Source organism: Schistocerca serialis, chromosome 10, assembly GCF_023864345.2.
Source record: "Schistocerca serialis cubense isolate TAMUIC-IGC-003099 chromosome 10, iqSchSeri2.2, whole genome shotgun sequence".
Taxonomy (NCBI): domain Eukaryota; kingdom Metazoa; phylum Arthropoda; class Insecta; order Orthoptera; family Acrididae; genus Schistocerca; species Schistocerca serialis.
This window is the reverse complement of record NC_064647.1, coordinates 135,330,374-135,350,432: the sequence shown is the minus strand read 5'-3', so window position 1 is coordinate 135,350,432 and position 20,059 is coordinate 135,330,374. Positions and strand designations below refer to the sequence as shown.

Here is a 20,059-nt window from a genome sequence, read left to right as displayed (position 1 = left end):
TTCTGAAGAAGAGAAATTTGTTAACATCGAGTATAGATTTAAGTGTGAGGAAGTCGTTTCTGAAAGTATTAGTATGGAGTATAGCCATGTATCGAAGTCAAACATGGACGATCGACAGTTTGGACAAGAAGAGAATGGAATCTTTCGAAATGTGGAAGAATGCTGAAGATTAGATGGGTAGATCACATAACTAATGTGGAGGTATTGAATAGAATTGGGGAGAAGAGGAGTTTGTGGCCCAACTTGACGAGAAGAAGGGCCGGTTGGTCGGACATGTTCTGAGGCATCAAGGGATCACAAATTTAGCATTGGAGGGCAGCGTGGAGGGTAAAAATCGTAGAGGGTGACCATGAGATGGATAGACTAACCAGATTCAGAAGGATGTAGGTTGCAGTAAGTACTGGGAGATGAAGAAGCTTGCACAGGATAGAGTAGCGTGGAGAGCTGCATCAAACCAGTCTCAGGACTGAAGACCACAACAACAACAACACGAAAGATTTACGTAAACGGGATGGAAATTGGTAGATTCCATGTACATATAGAGGCAAACAAATAGTTATAGTCTCAGAAATATTGTTGGTTTATTCAAGAGAGAGAGCTTACAGAAACTGAGCGAGTCAATAATGCGTTGGTCCACCTCTGGCCCTTTTGGAGTCAGTTATTCCGCTTGGCATTGATTGATACAGTTGCTGGATGCCCTCCTGAGGGATATCGCGACAAATTCTGAGCAATTAGGTCGTCAAAATCCGGAGCGGGTCGGAGGGCCCTACATGTAATGCCCCAAACGTGCTCAAACTGGAAGGAATCCAGCGAACGTGCTGGCAAAGGCAGGGTTTGGCAACCACGAAGACGAGCAGTAGACAATGTCGCCGCGTGCAGTCCGTCGTTATTTTGCTGAAATGTAAGCCCAAGATGACACGTTATGATGGACAAGGAAACGGCGCCTACAATATCGTCGCCGTACCGCTGTGTGCTGTAAGGCACTGTGTGCGGTTGACAACCAAAGCAGTCCTGCTATGAAAAGAAATGGCACAGCAGACCAATACTCTTTGCTGTTGCGCCGTACGGCGGCCGGACAGGTTCGTATGGCCTGGGTGATCAAAAAGGCAGTATAAATTTGAAAACTGAATAAATCACGGAATAATGCAGATAGAGAGGTACAAATTGACACACATGCTTGGAATGAGATGAGGTTTTATTAGAAACCAAAAATACAAACGTTCAAAAAATGTCCGACAGATGGCGCTTCATCTGTCGAGGAATAATATTGTGATCAGCACTGTAAAGCATGTCCGGAATTTTGGTGAGGCATTGGTGTAGGATGTTGTCTTTCAGCATCCCTAGAGATGTCGGTCGATCACGATACACTTGCGACTTCAGGTAACCCCAAAGCCAATAATGGGGCGGACTGAGGTCTGGGAAACTGGGAGGTCAAGCATGACGAAAGTGGAGGCTGAGCACACGATCCTCACCAAACGACGCGCATCTTTCGGACATTTGGTGAACTTTTTATTGGTTCTAATAAAACCCCATGTCATTCCAAGCCGGTGTGTCAATTTTTACCTCTACATTATTCCGTAGTTTATTAATTTTTCAAATTTATACAGACTTTTTGATATATAATATGGGCAACCAAAAATGCAATCAAGATGAAGCCGAAGACACAAAGCCGACAAGAAGCATGGACAGAGGACCGGAAGCAGAAACACAGCGAGCGAATGAGGGAAGCTTGGGCAGCAAGGAAGGCAGCAAAAGGAACTGGCCATGTAGTTTAGTCCAAATGCGCTCTTTAAGGGCAAAACACCAATAATAATAGGGGACTGATGACCTCACAAGGTAAGTCCCATAGTGCTCAGAGCCATTTGAACCTTTACGAGGTGCCGGCCGGAGTGGCCGAGCGGTTCTAGGCGCTTCAGTGTGGAACCGCGCGACCGCTACGGTCGCAGGTTCGAATCATGCCTCTGCCATGGATGTGTGTGATGTCCTAAGGTTAGTTTGGTTTAAGTAGTTCTAAGTCTAGGGGACTGATGACCTCAGATGTTAAGTCCCATAGTAATTGGAGTCTTCTGAACCATTTTTTTTTTTGCAATAGACGGCAGCACCGGCAAGTGCGGTTCGGGTGGTTCGTCATAGGTGTAATACAACAAGCTTAGAGATCTGTTAACATAATGCCATAAAATATTAGTCACTTTGTGATTGCATCATAAGGTTATTCTCGGTTAAGTACGTCAACTAACATACCCATTTCTCGCCCTTTGCGGGAAGTTTTAATTTTCTGCTCTAACATGAAGAAATCTGCGGCTGTGGCTCTTAAAATACCGGGTAAGATCAATGGTGAGGGAACTAGTAGTGGAAGAACGTGCACAGAATGTTTTCGACGCCTTAAGAACGGTGATTTTGATGGCGAAGACCGGCATGGCGGTGGAAGACAGAACGTTTTCGTAGCTACTGAAACAGACGAAGACAGTCATAAGAATGAAATGATAATTAAATGGACACCCTAGCTGCAAACAGGCGTTGATGTACTTAATTGGGGACATGTTGAAAATTTGTGCCCCGACCGGGATTCGAACCCGGGATCTCCTGCTTACATGGCAGACGCTCTACCCATCTGAGCCACCGCGGGCACAGAGGATAGTGCGTCTGCAGGGACGTATTCCTTGCACGCTTCATTTCTAGCAAAGCTGCATGGTCATCCACGGTAACTGTTCTTTCGGGAACAGATACTACCGCCATATACAGTCGTAGGACATCGTTATCCAAAGCAATTGATGCGTTCGAGCCCTGCATTTAAGCACAAACGGCCACAATACAGCGATGGACACGTAAAGGTAATTTTGCAGCAGGTCAGTGCTCGACCCCATGTCGCAAAACCCGTCAAAATATACGTGGAAACGTTGAAATGAGAAGTCCTATCTCTCCCGCCGTATTCTCCATACGTTGCTCTCTCTGACTGCCACCTTTTTCTATCAGTGGCATACAGTGTGGCTGACCAGCACTTCCGATCATATGAACAAGTGCAAAATTGAATCGATTCATGGATCCCCACAAAAGACGCCCAGTTCTTCCGCCACGGGATTCGTATGCTATCCGAAAGATGGGAGAATGTAGTGGGCAGCGAGGGGCAATACTACGAATCACAATCGTTTTGAAATTTTTTCACAATAAAGCCCCGAACTTCGAAAAAACGGCGGAAGCAAAGCTCTATACCTCGTATGGCTGAGAAGAACAGAATCTTTTCCAGACAGGATTGACGAAGAACATCGAAAACAACGAAGGGCATCATGTTTTATATTATCTCTAAATAGGGAGAGAATGACACGGGTATGATACGTGAACTGTGACTTCAATCACTAAAACAAAGGCGTTTTCGTTGCGCAAATATCTTTTCATGACATTTTAATCACCAATATTTTCTTAACCCGGTCCTGAGGCAAAGGTCCCGAGTTCGACTCTCGGTCCGGCACACAGTTTTAGTCTGCCAGGAAGTTTCATATCAGCGCACACTCCGCTACAGAGTGAAAATCTCATTCTGGAATGTCGGTGATATCGATGTGTGTTGCCGACTGTGTTGTGGAACCGCGATATTTGGAATCTACCACAGACTCCACATCGACCAGCGTCTCGTGTCGAATTGCGACCAGCACGGAACTTGGTCCACAATTCCACAATGGTAGTTTGCGACAGACGTTCTGCCCCCACACAAAAAAATGGTTCAAATGGCTCTGAGCACTATGGGACTTAACTACTGTGGTCATCAGTCACCTAGAACTTAGAACTACTTAAACCTAACTAACCTAAGGACATCACACACATCCATGCCCGAGGCAGGATTCGAACCTGCGACGGTAGCGGTCGCGCGGTTCCAGACTGTAGCGCCCAGAACCGCTCTGCCACTTCGGCCGGCGCCCCATACACATTCTTCATTCTCTACTGTTGTTTATCCTTCGGCAGCCAAGAAAAGAATACCAGCACATTGGTCCCGTTTGGAAGCATTTGGTGATAATGTTGTCATAGTTCAGTACGCACGTCACAAAGCCTGCATTAAGCCTGGCTGTCCACTAGGGCCGTATTTGTCTGACTCATGGCCGACTGCTAAAGATCGTCACTACAGCCAAGTAACTTCTGACACATGGCCAGATGTGAGGCAACTAAACTTTGGCGACTCCTCTCCACTCCTGCTTTGCGAAAATTTGTTGTATTCTATACCTCCCTTAAATCATACCATTTCTTCTTTACAACGTAAACTGAAATAAAAGGAAGTGAAATAAATTCATAACTACACAAGAAATTTAAACCAATACAAACAATAAAGCTGACCCTGTCACGAATAATATCACCAGCGAGTAACAGTGTATTACGTTATTTAATTATGCTGTTGTTGTTGAGACTGTTGGGTTTTCCGTCGTATGGTGAAGTTGAAACTGTGCAATATTTCCATGGAACACTTGTTCGTCACCTTCAGGAGATGATAGTGACAGTCAGCATGATTGTATTAAGATGACTACGCCGAGAAAGTATTAAAGAAGACATTACCTTGTTCATTCCATGTGCCTAGCAAATAATCCTCTCAAAATATTGAAGTATCCATTTAGAATTTCAGACTTTACAGTTGGGAGAACAATGAAGGAAATTTTCCAACCAATGTAGGATGATTTGCACACTTCGTACTTACCGATAGCCGATATGTAAACAGGTAGAATACGGTGCTGCGGTCGGCAACGCTTATATAAGACAACAAGTGTCTGGCGCAGTTGTTACATCGGTTACTGCTGCTACAATGGCAGATTTAAGTGAGTTTGAACGTAATGCTATAGTCGGCGCACGAGCAATGGGACACAGCTTCTCCGAGATAGCGATGAAGTGTGGATTTACCCCCTACGAATTTCACGAGTGTAACGTGAATACCAGGAATCCGGTGAAACATCAAATCTCCGACATCGCTACGGCTGAAAGAAGATATTGCAATAACGGTACCAACGACGAATGAAGAGAATCGTTCAACGTGACAGAAGTGCAACCCTTCCGCAAACTGCTGCAGATTACAATGCTGGGCCATCAACAAGTGTCAGCGTGCGAACCACTCAAAGAAACAACATCGACATGAGCATTCGTAATCGAAGGCCTACTCTACCCTTGATGATCGCGCGACACAGAGCTTTACATCTCGCCTGGGCCTGTCAACACCGACACTGGGCTCTTGATGACTGGAAACATGTTGCCTGGTCGGGCGAGTGTCGTTTGAAGTTGTATCGAGCGGATGGGCGTGTACGGTTATGGGGACAACCTCATTAATCCATTGATCCTACATGTCGCTGGTGGAGGCTCAAGCTGGTGGGGCGTGCGCAGATAGAGTGATATGAGACGGCCGATACGTCTAGATACGACTCTGACAGGTGACACGTACGTAAGCATCCTTCTAATCACCTGCATCCATCTATGTCCACTGCGCATTTCGATGGAATTGGGAAATTCCAGCAGGACAATGCGACACCCCACACATTGAGGGCGGCTACAGAGTGGTTCCAGGAACACTCTCCTGAGTTCAAACACTTCCGCTGGCAACCAGACCCCGAGACATGAACATGATTGAGCACATGTGGGATGCCTTGCAGCGTGCTGTTCAGAAGAGATTTCCACCCTCTCTTACCCTTACGGATTTATGTACAGCCCTGCAGGATCCATGCCGGCCGGTGTGGCCGTGCGGTTAAAGGCACTTCAGTCTAGAACCGCGTGACCGCTACGGTCGCAGGTTCGAATCCTGCCTCGGGCATGGATGTGTGTGATGTCCTTAGGTTAGTTAGGTTTAATTAGTTCTAAGTTCTAGGCGACTGATGACCTCAGAAGTTAAGTTGCATAGTGCTCAGAGCCATTTGAACCATTTTGCAGGATCCATGGTGTCATTTTCCTCCAGCATTACTTCAGACATTAGTCGAGTCGGTGCCACGTCTGGTTGCTGCACTTCTGCCTGCTCGCGGGGCGCTACAGGATATTAGGCACGTGTACCAGTTTTTGTTGTCTCTTCGGTGTATACTTCCCAAAAATCTCCTTTCTTTTGCTGCATACTGCTACTAAACCAAAGTGACATATTCACAACACGAAAGCTCAGCTGTTGGTCTCCTGTCCTCTTCACGCCCACCTTCACAGAGCAAAGATCACATCTCTTTGCAGCTTCTCAGCCGAGGCTGCACGCTTATGTCTAAGCAATTCAAACCTTACGAGCGCGATTCCAGACATCCAAAGGAAAAATGCGTACGAAAATAAACAAACAAAATCCTTTCATCATGTCTTCGAATTAGTCGGCCGTGTGCTTCAAAAGGCACTTTTTTCGTCGCCCATTAAGAAACCGCCGCGTTATTCGCACGATGGCCTATACATACAGCCACGTATAAAGGGCACTATCTCTCCTAATGCAGAGGCTCTTTCGCGTATTTCACGACCTTAGCGTTAAAAGTGCGAAGCGTTAAAACGAGCAGGTCTTAACGGCAGCGTAAAAGTAAATCTTTGAAGAAACGAATAAATAACGATCGGTAAAGCTGGGGTGCTGGGGCTGCAACCTGCCGATAAGGCTGACGTGCCGTGAGAAAGATGGGGAGGGGGGGGGGGTGCGGGTGTGGAAGGGAGGATACGGCTGTTCGGTTTACGGCGAACGGCTGGCTGCAGTTCCGCCCCAGGGCCAAGGGAAAGGGCGTGCAGGGCCGGTTTACGGCCAGGCGGCTCCCAGGGCTCAGCCCTTCATGGATCCTGCTGACCCGTTTGTTTTCTGCTGACCCTCCAGCCCTTTGAAAGCTCAGCTAATAAACTGTACCCTCTACCGATCTCATCAATGTTCACATCGACATCTAAGTAGCTCTGTAGACCAAATAGGCATAAAATAATCAAAAACGTCGCTGTAACATGTAACAAAAAGTAGAAAAGGTACTAACCAGGTGGATTAACTCTGAATTAATCAAATATGGAGGAATCACTTTTAAAGTTTTGCTTTAACCATTTTTTAAAAAAAATATGTGTTGGAAGAACAGTTCCGTACATCAAGAATGGATCACAGGTTAAGTTATTTCTATACTTAAAAAAAAGGCAGTACGGAATACATAGGAAATTGTTGAGGACTAGGTTTACCTAAGGCAGGATACATGTAATTTATGGGAAAATTCTTAATCAGTGATTGTAAACCGTCGCTTACGGAAATTGTTGAGGACTAAGTTTACTTAAGGCAGGATACATGTAATTTATGCGAAAATTCTTAATCAATGGCTGTAAACCGTCACAGACGCAATAATTTTAGAAGACAAAACACGCTTCAGGGAGGGACATTCATGTAATTATAATGCATTTATAATAAATTGAGAAACGCATTAGTATTTTGCCACGGAGCTCTTTACAGTAACGTGCAAATTGTAGAGACGAAAGTAACTTTCGCATCAAGTGTCACAGCATCGATGTAACTTTTAAAATACATAGGAAGAACTACTACAGTATAGTACAGAAGGTACCTGAAAGACAATCATTACAATGCAGTCCCTCGCACAGTGCATAAAATGGGACAGGTCCCAAATCGTGTGGGTATCCCAGGGAATGTACTGGTTGACCGTTTGGCTAGAGAGGCAGATACTTACCCCATTCCCTTTCAACATCCCAGATACAGATATGCGGATACACATCAAGTCTCTCTTTGCCCAACAGTAAAATGAGATCTGGTGCGCAGCTGCTATCAGTTATAAACTCTGCACAATGAAGCAGACCGGCGCAGTTTGGTGATCTTCTTCCTGCTCCTCTCGGAAGGAGTCCACTGTCTTATGCCGATAACGCATCAATCATACTAGGCTCATCCATTGTTTTCTCTTGCGTAACGAACCACCACCACAATGTGACTGTGGAGCCGGACTGACAGTTCCTGTATACTGCTGGGATGTCCTTCAAACTAAGTATAAGCTTCCAGATTCGATAAGTTTCATATTAGCAGCCGATTCATGGATGGCTGAACTTGTCCTCAGTTCCTACATGAAAGTGGTTTTTATTTTCAGTTATGAGGTTTTGCTTTCCTCCTGGAGCAGGGGCAGGGTCGTCGTATTTTCCAGGTCTGGAACCTGTGTCCACCCCCCGGGCACAAACCACTCTGTTATTCCGCAGTTTTTCTAGTTTTTAGATTTGGTCTACCCTTTTATGCGTGCTACTGTGTGTGTTTTAACTTCTTCGCTTTGTAGTTTGACTCCTCTGACTGAATCCGCCCAGTTTTAGCGGACCCTCTGTCTTCGCAAGTTTCTTTGAATTGAGGGACTGATGGCTTCACCGTTTAGTCTCATAACCCCGATAAATCAAATAATCAAACAGTCAATCAATCGAGATGGTACATGGTTCTTAACTGGATGTGTGATCACCATGGTCGGCAGTGCACACTCTGCAAGGTGTTCCATGCTAGCCACGACGTTCGTAAGGTGTTCCTATGGTAGGGAGTTCCATTTCTCTTCGGGCGCGATTGACAACTGCTGGATGGTCGGTGGTTCATTTGGACGTACTACAGTACGTCTCGCAACATATCCCACACATGCTCAGTGGGATATAAACCGGGTGAGTGGGCAGGTGGGTCCATTCGCAGAATACGTTTTTGTTCCTAGGCCTCCTCCACCGGCACTGTTCGATACGATCCTGCATTGTCAGACATAGAAATGAAGTAAGGGCCGAATTCACCCAAGAAAAGGCCCATATAAGGATCTCCACAGAAGAGCCAAAGTAACTGGTACAGCTGCCTAATATCGTGGAAGGCCCCCGCGAGCTCGCAGAAGTGCCGCAACACGACATGCTATGGACTCGACCAGTGTCTAAAATAATGCTGGAGGGAACTGACACCATGAATCCTGCAGGGCTGTCCGTAAGAGTACGAGGGGGTGGAGATCTCTTCTGAACAGCATGTTGCAAGGCATCCCCGATATACTCAATAATGTTCATGTCTGGGGGAGGGGGGTGGTCTGATGGGCAGGCAAAGTGTTTAAACTCAGAAAAGTGTTCCTGGAGCATGGAATTGTCCAAGTCCTTCGGAATGCGCAATAGACATGAATGGATGCAGCTGATGAGACAGGATGCTTACGTACGCGGCACCTGTGAAAGTCATACCTCTCCAACTGCACACACCCCACACCATTTCAGAGCCACCGCCAACTTGAACAGTGGCCTGCTAACATGTACGGTCCATGGATTCATGAGATTGTCTCCATATCTGTACACTTCCATCTGCTCGATACAATTTGAAACGAGACTTGTCTGACCGGGGAACATGTCTCCTTCCATGTGAGGGATAAAGCTTCGTGTTGTGCTGTCATCAAGGACACCAGAGTGGGCCTTCGGCTCCGAAAGCCCATATCGATGATGTTTGAGGACGGGATGCGCTTCTGTCACATTGAACGATTTTCTTCAGTCGTCGTTGGTCCCATTCTTGCAGGATCTTTTTCCGGCCGGAGCGATGTCGGTTATTTGACGTTTTATCGGTGTTGTGTACATAGTTCCGCGTAGTCAGCGCGTACACAACTTTCCCACTAGAGCGCGCCCCGCTAAGCACAACAGCGCAGGCGTAGCGCTCGTCCGTCTCCGCACTACGAAATGGCGCTGCCATAGAGACGGACCAAATTCTGCTTCCGCCGAACCGCGTATTAATACGAGTATCTAACGCAGCCAATCAGATTGCTGCTAACGTAGAACCTTTTCTCCTCGCGGATCACACTCGCGCAGTGATACATGAATGCACGAGGTATTATAACAAGTGTACAGACCTCCGATTACTCAGTCTGCATTTCTCTGCACCAGTCTGCACCAGTCTGCATTAGTCTGTACCGGACTGTACGAGTTCTACCTTTGTCTGTACCAGTCTATAGTCAAGTTTCAGTCTGTGCCTAATAAGATTACCATATTCCTGTACATAGCCATGAAGATAAATGTATAGACACTTTTGTCAAGTATCAGAGATATATGTGAGAATAAGATTAACGTACCAATACCAAAGGAACTTCAGATTGTCGATTGTAAATGGCATCCAAAACCAATTTGAGTAATTTTTATGCTTGTTATCATGTTAATAAATGTGTGTGAAAATTAGTCAAGTTCTGTTTAAAGTTGGTCTCCGTCAATCTGCTACTCTGAGCGTGCAAGTGGCATTTCTATCGTTTGTCCTAACGGCAGAAGATAAACACGCCACGATAAGACCACGAGACATATTGCTGACACTCGCCTACTTCGTTAGAGCGACAAGTCAAATAATCTGATGGTGTGCGTACTGAAGGCCTTACAGTACGCACACCACAATCGGATTCCTGAAATTCATGGTACTCTCATGAAATGCTCGTACAGGAAAATCCCCACTACAGCGCTACCTCTGAGATGCTATGTCACATCGCTCGTGCGCCGACTGTATCACCACGATCAAACTCACTTACATCTTGATAACCTACCATTATAGCGGAGATTGAGAGGTTCCATACCCTCTTTTGCATTTCTCCTCTCATTTTCATCAATTTTATTAATGTTCTATGTTATTGCACGGTAGTAACAGACCGAATAAGGTTATTGTAATGAGAGTATTTGTACTGAGAGCTCAAAAAATACTTTTCACTTGATTGCTAAACATTTTGGGTTACTTCCCTGGGTGGCCTGTGCGAGACAAGCATCTTAGGACGCGGCACACAGCACTTCCGGCTGGGTGCTGCGCTTCCCTGAATTCTGTGGGGTTCGTACAATAGGCTTAAGTGCCTGGCGGAGTGACTGATGTCGGTCGAGTTTCGCCTATTGTATGCAGGGCGAAACGACCTGCGAGACGTCTCAGTGTCGCTGCAGTTTATGTGTTTACCGTTCCAGCTCGTCCGGAACGAAGATTCCTGGCACCAACTGACTCATTCTGAGACTACTTGTGGACCGTGCCCTTGCTGGGTGCGACTGACTGGCGCCGGACGGCCAGTGGTCTAGGCAGGTTGTTTTTGTAGCCGGTCAAACAGCAAGTTCAGTGCCCTCAGCTGAATAGTAGAGGCGTAATTGGTAAAATTAAACTGAGTCTAGTTGATGTCATAAAACCCTGCTCCAAATTGGAGGGAATGGTCGCTGTTGGCGTGAATGAATTCTGAGACAGTATGGGGGAATTTTGGAATCACCACTGAGTGCTGATTCGCGGCTTTCCGAGGAGAGTAGGGAGTTGAGCAATGCTGGCTTCGCTCTTGCATCGCATCACAGAGGGGAATTCGGGATCTGATCTTCCTCGGTGTCGGACGGTCTTGCGACTTGGTCGCTCGTTTTCGGAAGAACCCCTTCGCGGCCAGGGGTTGACGCAGAGTTGCTCCACAGCAGAAGTCGGCGCCTACATTATCAGTACGCTGCATACCGGCGACGTGCTGCAGATTTCAGTACTGGCACAGTATTTTGCGGCTCAGGCATTGTAGGACCTATCAGATTTATACTGAATCCCTCAGAAGCAAGCGCGCTCGCTTTGCTACAAGTCCACCTTGCTTGTTTGTCCATGTGATCCCATTTGAGCCCTCACTACTAACTGCGATACTGCTATATAGTCGGAAGATTAATATTTGATTCATTAGGACGTCTAGTCATTATCGTCAAAAATGTTCAGATGTGTGTGAAATCTTATGGGACTTAACTGCTAAGGTCATCAGTCTCTAAGCTTATGTACTACTTAACCTAAATTATCCTAAGGACAAACACACACACCCATTCCCGAGGGAGGACTCAAACCTCCGCCGGGATCAGCCGCACAGTCCATGAGTGCAGCGTCCAAGACCGCTCGGCTAATCCCGCGCCATTATCGTCAATCTATTACATCACAGAGAGTAGGAGCCCCTTGTTCTCGAGCCAATTCTTATTCTCATAATATTTCAGTATACCCTATCCTTTAACTTACTGTGTGTGTCGACAATCATGTGCATTTATGTCCTGATGTATAACAAATCTCATTGTAATATTTAATCCGCATATCATTTCGTAGATAGAATCCCATTTCCTGTTGTTTATTATGATAAAGTTCTCTTTTTTTAATAGATTACAATTTTTATTAAATTATTGTGAGTGTGCACTCCTTATTTTACCAACTAGCAGGGTCCACCATCATTTCCTTCCGTTACCGTTGTTCTGATAATTAATTAGTTGGTAGATAAGAAGGGGGTCTCGTTTTCATGCAAAATTCGTCTGAATTAAAAAGGTACAAGCTCTTCTCCACCGCAGCACCTCGCAAGGTAACCGTTCTAACGACTGCGTCAGTCATTTGTGTTATATAGGCGTTGCCGACCGCCGTATTCTTCCTGTACGTATCTCTTACGTATCTCTGTGTTTGAGTACGCATGCCGATACCAGTTTCTTTGGCGCTTGAGAGTAGTATGGTGTCACTATAATGTTGACGAGTGAGGGTACCGCATTCAAAGATTTGGAGGCCAGTACACCCAGGCAAAGTTATGCTTCTGCCCACCATCACAATTTCTGTTCGAGAGTACGTCCCACGGCCTAGGAGAGTGGCTATTACTGTTGAACGGATGTTTGTCAGCAGTTGACAGTAGGTGGGGATGCAGGTTCCAATGTTGGACTGGCAGCGGTTGTGACAACACGCCACGCTGGGCTGCACGCCGACCTCGGAAGAGCCGTACATTGCTGGAGGAGCGTGGCAGACAGATACGGTTGCTGGAGCCCAGTTTCTGTGTCGCTAAGGCCGCGTAACTCCGCTGCGGGCCATTGCTGTTCACTGCGACTCCGACGCCAGGCCGGGCACGTTCAGGCAGCGTGCGGGATAGTTACACTCCTGGAAATTGAAATAAGAACACCGTGAATTCATTGTCCCAGGAAGGGGAAACTTTATTGACACATTCCTGGGGTCAGATACATCACATGATCACACTGACAGAACCACAGGCACATAGACACAGGCAACAGAGCATGCACAATGTCGGCACTAGTACAGTGTATATCCACCTTTCGCAGCAATGCAGGCTGCTATTCTCCCATGGAGACTATCGTAGAGATGCTGGATGTAGTCCTGTGGAACGGCTTGCCATGCCATTTCCACCTGGCGCCTCAGTTGGACCAGCGTTCGTGCTGGACGTGCAGACCGCGTGAGACGACGCTTCATCCAGTCCCAAACATGCTCAATGGGGGACAGATCCGGAGATCTTACTGGCCAGGGTAGTTGACTTACACCTTCTAGAGCACGTTGGGTGGCACGGGATACATGCGGACGTGCATTGTCCTGTTGGAACAGCAAGTTCCCTTGCCGGTCTAGGAATGGTAGAACGATGGGTTCGATGACGGTTTGGATGTACCGTGCACTATTCAGTGTCCCCTCGACGATCACCAGTGGTGTACGGCCAGTGTAGGAGATCGCTCCCGACACCATGATGCCGGGTGTTGGCCCTGTGTGCCTCGGTCGTATGCAGTCCTGATTGTGGCGCTCACCTGCACGGCGCCAAACACGCATACGACCATCATTGGCACCAAGGCAGAAGCGACTCTCATCGCTGAAGACGACACGTCTCCATTCGTCCCTCCATTCACGCCTGTCGCGACACCACTGGACGCGGGCTGCACGATGTTGGGGCGTGAGCGGAAGACGGCCTAACGGTGTGCGGGACCGTAGCCCAGCTTCATGGAGACGGTTGCGAATGGTCCTCGCCGATACCCCAGGAGCAACAGTGTCCCTAATTTGCTGGGAAGTGGCGGTGCGGTCCCCTACGGCACTGCGTAGGATCCTACGGTCTTGGCGTGCATCCGTGCGTCGCTGCGGTCCGGTCCCAGGTCGACGGGCACGTGCACCTTCCGCCGACCACTGGCGACAACATCGATGTACTGTGGAGACCTCACGCCCCACGTGTTGAGCAATTCGGCGGTACGTCCACCCGGCCTCCCGCATGCCCACTATACGCCCTCGCTCAAAGTCCGTCAACTGCACATACGGTTCACGTCCACGCTATCGCGGCATGCTACCAGTGTTAAAGACTGCGATGGAGCTCCGTATGCCACGGCAAACTGGCTGACACTGACGGCGGCGGTGCACAAATGCTGCGCAGCTAGCGCCATTCGACGGCCAACACCGCGGTTCCTGGTGTGTCCGCTGTGCCGTGCGTGTGATCATTGCTTGTACAGCCCTCTCGCAGTGTCCGGAGCAAGTATGGTGGGTCTGACACACCGGTGTCAATGTGTTCTTTTCTCCATTTTCAGGAGTGTATTACGGTAACCGCTACCACCTCACGAAACTCCTTCCCCCACCCCACGCTCTTTTCCGGTGACGGCTGCAGTGCTGGCCGAGCGAAGGCGCACAATTGCCACGACGCAGAAGTGCGACAGTGTGACGCAACGACGCTACACACGCGTAGTACCTAGAAAGTTCAGTGTACGCGCTTTAAACTCAGCTGCGAGTGAAGTGAGTTCCGTGGAGCGTCCCATTTTGCTGTCTCACAATGCCTAATGACTAATGCGGTTGCTCATATGGAGTACCTGGCAGTAGGTACCAGCACAAAGCACCTAATATGAAAAACGTATGTTTTTGGGGGTGTCCGGATGCTTTTGATCACATAGTGTATGTTCTCTTCGCCTAGAGGCCGCTGCTGTCTCGGTGTCGTCCTAGAGAGCGGTCGGTCGGCGTACTGTTGGCTGACGTCTTCTCCTCTGACTTTCCTGGCCGTCGTACCGGCGCTTGACTTTTACGCCGGAACATTAATGCCGTGTACGACACACCGGGTGTGTTTTCCGGTGTAGGATTCGGTTGACTTGTCGCTTTGTCATCAAACGTTTCCGGTTCCCGTTTGAAAGCCACTGCCTTCCCGTTGCCAATAGAGTAGAGGTGCAGAATCAACTGTCATTATAGGTCCCTAACTTCCACCTCGCTGTTGCAAACGGACGTTACATCACCACACGGACACAAATTTGAACAAAGCGAACAGCGAAAAAAAAAATACCACGAGAGAGCTTTGAACACGGCTGGGCTCGCTTCGTAATACAACACCGTAACCATTTAACGCCATTTCTCTTTCCAGCTGCTCTATATTCCCCTTACTTCTCCTTGGGTTGTTCACTGTTTTTCTATATTTTTTCTCACGGTCCAGTACACCTTGTTCCTCTTTTCATGCTTGACCTGTGTTCAGTTTCTGGGGCTCTGTCCACAGGGCCCTCTTACCACAAAACCTGAGGAGAAACGTACTACAAGTGTACAGCTGGTAAACGCACCACCCAGCAGATGACGCATTTAGGTTCAAATGGCTCTGAGCACTGTGGGACTTAACTTCTGAGGTCATCAGTCCCCTAGAATTTAGAACTACTTAAACCTAACTAACCTAAGGACATCACACACATCCATGCCCGAAGCAGGATTCGAACCTGCGACCGTAGCGGTCGCGCGGTTCCAGACTGAAGCGCCTAGAACTGCACGGCCACACTGGCCGGCGACGCATTTAGGTGATGGGTTGCGATAGTTATTAGGTTTCCATATATAAACACAAAGAGAAACGAGACCAACAGTAATGCCATTAAAAGTAAATTGTTTATACAAATAATAAACAACAGTAAATACGACTCCGGCCGGCGACGCATTTGGGTGATGAGTTGAGATAGTTATGAGGTTTCCATATATGAACACAAAGAGAAACGAGACGAACAAAAAGGTCTTCCTTAAAACTGCAAGTAAATTGTTTATACAAATAATTAACAGTAAATATGAAGTTAAAATCTTCTGGATTATTAGGCCGCGTCATATTTCTACTAAAGTGATCGACGTTTCGACGCCTCTGCTGGGATCTTCCTCAGGATCTTCTAGCAGTAGCGGAGACCAGAAGATCCTGAGGAAGATCCCAGCAGAGGGGTCGAAACATCGATCATTTTAGTAGAAATATGACGCGGCCTAATAACCCACAAGACTTGAACTTCAGTGACAACGACCACGAAAGCCTTCAGACTTACATAACAGTAAATATATTCTAAAAAATCAGAAAGTATGAAAGTGTATACTGGTGTGGTGCAAACGAATAAAACCTGCGCAACGGACGTAAGAGAACTAATTTCTCAGTTGGCCAGTCAGTATTATGACTAAAAATCATTTCGTATACTTCCGTTCTGTTCAATCAGAATTGGGCCACAGACGCGCTAAATATTATCATGTTATAGTCAGTAACCTCAGAAGGAAAGACAGAAAAAATCATACCCGATCTGGATACTAATAACAGAGTCATAATACAGGGTGGTTCAAAAGTCCAGAAACACCCTCATAAAATTCAAATGGAGTAGCAAACAAGGAAACAGAGTCCCTACACACGAGGAACGGGAAGGGGGAAACTTTATAGGCTATGCCACCAACATGGCGGCCATCTTGAAAGCCGCCATCTTGGATTCAACTCCAAAATTTCAAATGGGAATGTGGTCATCTGACATATCAAACAGATATAGAATTTCACCAGAAAAACAATGTCGTTGTTATTTTAAACATAGCTTTATTCATTCTCGTGTTATAGCCAGTTACATGTGGCAGTGGTGGGACGCTCTGCAGCATGTGTGTTATGTGCTGAAGAGACATTACGCCGATGTTACACAGTCCCGAGAGACCACCAACAGTCATAGGAATGACTCGATATGTTGTCCATCATGTTGGAATGTTAATGCTATCCTCCGAACCCAGTCCTGATGAACTTTGACCAACACATGTGGCTGAATTTAACCACACGCATCAACAACGAGCTGCTTTAGATGATGCAAATCCCGTATTGTCACAGAATAAACCAGTGCTTTGACATGACCCCAAAGATAAAAATCCAAAGGAGTCGAATTTGGTGAACGTGGTGGCCACTCCACAGCACACCTACGACCAATCCACTTTTGAGGGAACTGCACATCCAGGTATGCTCGCACGTTGTGGCCTTAATGTGCTGGGGCTCCATCATGCTGGAAGAATACCGGAAATGTCCCGTCCTCCGTTAACAACGAGGGAAACACTTCATGCAATAACCTCAGATAATCTTTAAATGTAAACGTACCATCAACAAAAAAAGGTCCAACGATTTTGGTACCCCACACACCACACCAGACCATCACTTTTTGTGAGTCGACCGTTTTGGAAGCATCAATCCAGTGCGGATTTGTGTCGGACCAGTATCTGTGATTCTGCTTGTTCACTTCACCATTGATAAAGAAATTGGCTTCATCATTGAACAGCACGTGATAGAGGAAACGTGGGTTTATCTGCAGCTGTTGTGTCACCCATTCTGCGAACTGTACCCGACGGTCTGGGTCATCCTCGTTCAGGTGTTGGAGCAGCTGAATTTTGTACGGGTGCCATTTGTGCTGCGATAAAAGTCGCAGTGTGGAGGTACGGCTAACCCCACATTCTTGTGACAGGCGACAAGTACTCCGTTGCGGACTCTTGCTAAATGATGCCAATACGCCTCACTGCTGTTGCTTCATCGGTGGCGGATTTTGGTCTTCCAGCCAGAGGTTTATCTGCGACAGAAACTGTTTCTCGAAATTTGGCCAAAAGCTTGGCAAATGCGCTGTGAGTGATTGGCTGTCTCAATGACCCGTGTGCTTCTTTCTCCTGATATCAAGATGATTTCAATGCGTTCTTCATGTGTTAAGGACATTTTGTAACCTGTAAATAAGGAAACAATGATTAAAACGTTAACATGAGTAAATGATACCTAACAGTTAAACACGTGTAACATATCAGGCATGGGATAGTCACTTTGCACCGTTTCAGACTCCATTTTATGACTTCTCGGTACGTAATACTCACGCTGCCGAGAGTCCCACTGCTGCCGCAAGTAATTGGCTATAACCTGAGAATGAACAAAGCTATGTTTAAAATAACAACGGCATTGTTTTTCTGGTGAAATTCTCTATCTGCCTGAAATGTCACATGACCACATTCCCATTTGAAATTTTGGAGTTGAATCCAAGATGGCGGCTTTCAAGATGGCCACCATGTTGGTGGCATAGCCTATAAAGTTTCCCCCTTCCCGCTCCTCGTGTGTAGGAACTCTATTTCCTTGTTTGCTACTCCATTTGGATTTTATCAGGGTGTTTCCGGACTTTTGGATCACCCTGTATATTCCATGCGAATCATAGAGTAGCATGGAAAACTGCATAAAACCTGTCTCTGGACTGACGACCACAACAAGAAAAGCAATATATTCCATTAGAACAGTGACTGATAAAAATCTAAACTAGAAAAAATATAAAATTGCATCAGTTTAAACGATCGAATGTAGCATATAGCACTCTGCATAAAACACGCGAAGTCCAAGAAACGCAGATAAAAAAAAACCAATGACGTTAAGAACTGGAAATTTAAAAAATGCAATAAACCTTTTAGCTACAGTCAAAAAGGGTGTAAGACAGGAATTCAGTGTTCCACTCATACTATTGCGCCTATTCATAGAAGAAGCAATGACGGACATAAAAGAAAGATTCATGAGCGGTATTAAAATTCAGGATAAAAGGACATCAACGATATATTCACTGATTACATTGCTACCCTCTGCAGAAGCGAGAAATAATTACAGGACATATTGAACAAAACGAACAGTCTACTGACCACAGAATATGGACAGAGAGTAAACCAAAGAAAAACGAAAATAATGAGAAGTAGCAGAAAATAAATTAGTGATAATATTAACATCAAAATTGTGGACCACAAATTCTGCTACCGTCTAAGGGCATTCCTAGCCAGAAGAAGTCTAATGGAGCATCAGGGGCCGCAGTTTGAGGAAGAAAGCCGGCCGTAGTGGCCGAGCGGTTCTAGGCGCTACAGTCTGGAACCGCACGACCGCAACGGTCGCAGGTTCGAATCCTGCCTCGGGCATGGATGTGTGTGATGTCCTTAGGTTAGTTAGGTTTAAATAGTTCTAAGTTCTAGGGGACTGATGACCTTAGAAGTTAAGTCCCATAGTGCTCAGAGCCATTTGAACCATTTTTTGCGGAAGAAATTTCTGAGAATGTACGTCTGCGATAACGGAAAGCGGAGGAGAAGAGAAGCGAAGACTCTGAGATAAGGTGCTATAGAACGAGGCTAAATATTAGGTGGAGTCATCAGAAACGTGGTTCACTGCAGAATCAGTGAGGATAGGAATATGTCGAAAAATCTGGCAAGGAAAGGTGGACAGGCTGGCAGGACATGTATCTGAAACATCAAGGAATAACTTCCATGGTGTTACAGGGGGCTGTGGAGGAGTAATCGCTGTAGCTGAAGAAAGATTGTAGAAGCAGCCAACAAATAATTAAGGATGTAGGGTGCAAGCGCTACTCTCAAACGGAGAGGTCGATACTGTAGAGGAATTCGTGGTGGCAGGCCACTTCGAAACACAAGACTGATGATTAAAAAAAAAAAAAAATCCAAACACATTGCCTTCAACAAGAGGTAAGACTTTGTCTTTCCTTTCCTTTCCCCCCTGTGTATTCGACGTTGCGATGGACCGGAGCTTCCTGCCCCACATAGAGACGCTTTTCGCGGTATTTCCCCAGTGAACTGCGAGCCGTTACTTGGCTTCTGTCCGCACAAGGGGAAACCAGGTCCCGTTCCACCCCCAGCCGTGATAACGGCCGGATCGGTCTTTGTCTGCCACGACAATGCGTTCGATTTGCAGTAGAGGCGTGTCTATATACCTCTGCGCTACCGAGAGAACAACTGCACGGCCAGCGGAGAGAATGTGAAACCGGAACACAGGAATGTTCACAAACGCAGCGACAGATACACCACAGTCGTAGAGTTCTACCAGCAGTTCTTTGTTATCTAGAGCGCATAATTTAGTCGTAATGACAAATTCATGACTGCCCGGTGTTTACCACGGTAGTTAAATCCATAGGATGCGATATAATGTCTGTGAGCGAACGGAGACAAATGTACGCGGATTTTTCATTAGCTAACGGAAAAGTTTCATTTTAAAATAAATGAGCGCCGGTCAATACACATTGCCACTAAAAGCCATGGTCGGATGCCTATGTAACTTCTACATCTACGAGGATACTCTGCAAATCACACTTAACTGCCTGGCAGGGGATTCATCGAACCACCTCCACAATAATTCTCTGTTATTCTAATCTCGAACAC

The 20,059-nt window shown here is 46.6% G+C and overlaps 1 protein-coding gene and 1 non-coding gene across 2 annotated transcripts in view; one reads left to right on the top strand and one right to left on the bottom strand.

Moving 5' to 3' along the window:
- LOC126424612 (uncharacterized) overlaps positions 1-20,059 on the top strand; it is a 646,994-nt gene that overhangs the window by 76,875 nt on the left and 550,060 nt on the right. The gene's annotated exons all lie outside the window — the stretch shown is intronic.
- Positions 2,553-2,627, bottom strand: Trnat-ugu (transfer RNA threonine (anticodon UGU)). Its single transcript has one exon. It is a non-coding gene; the product is annotated as a tRNA-Thr (tRNA).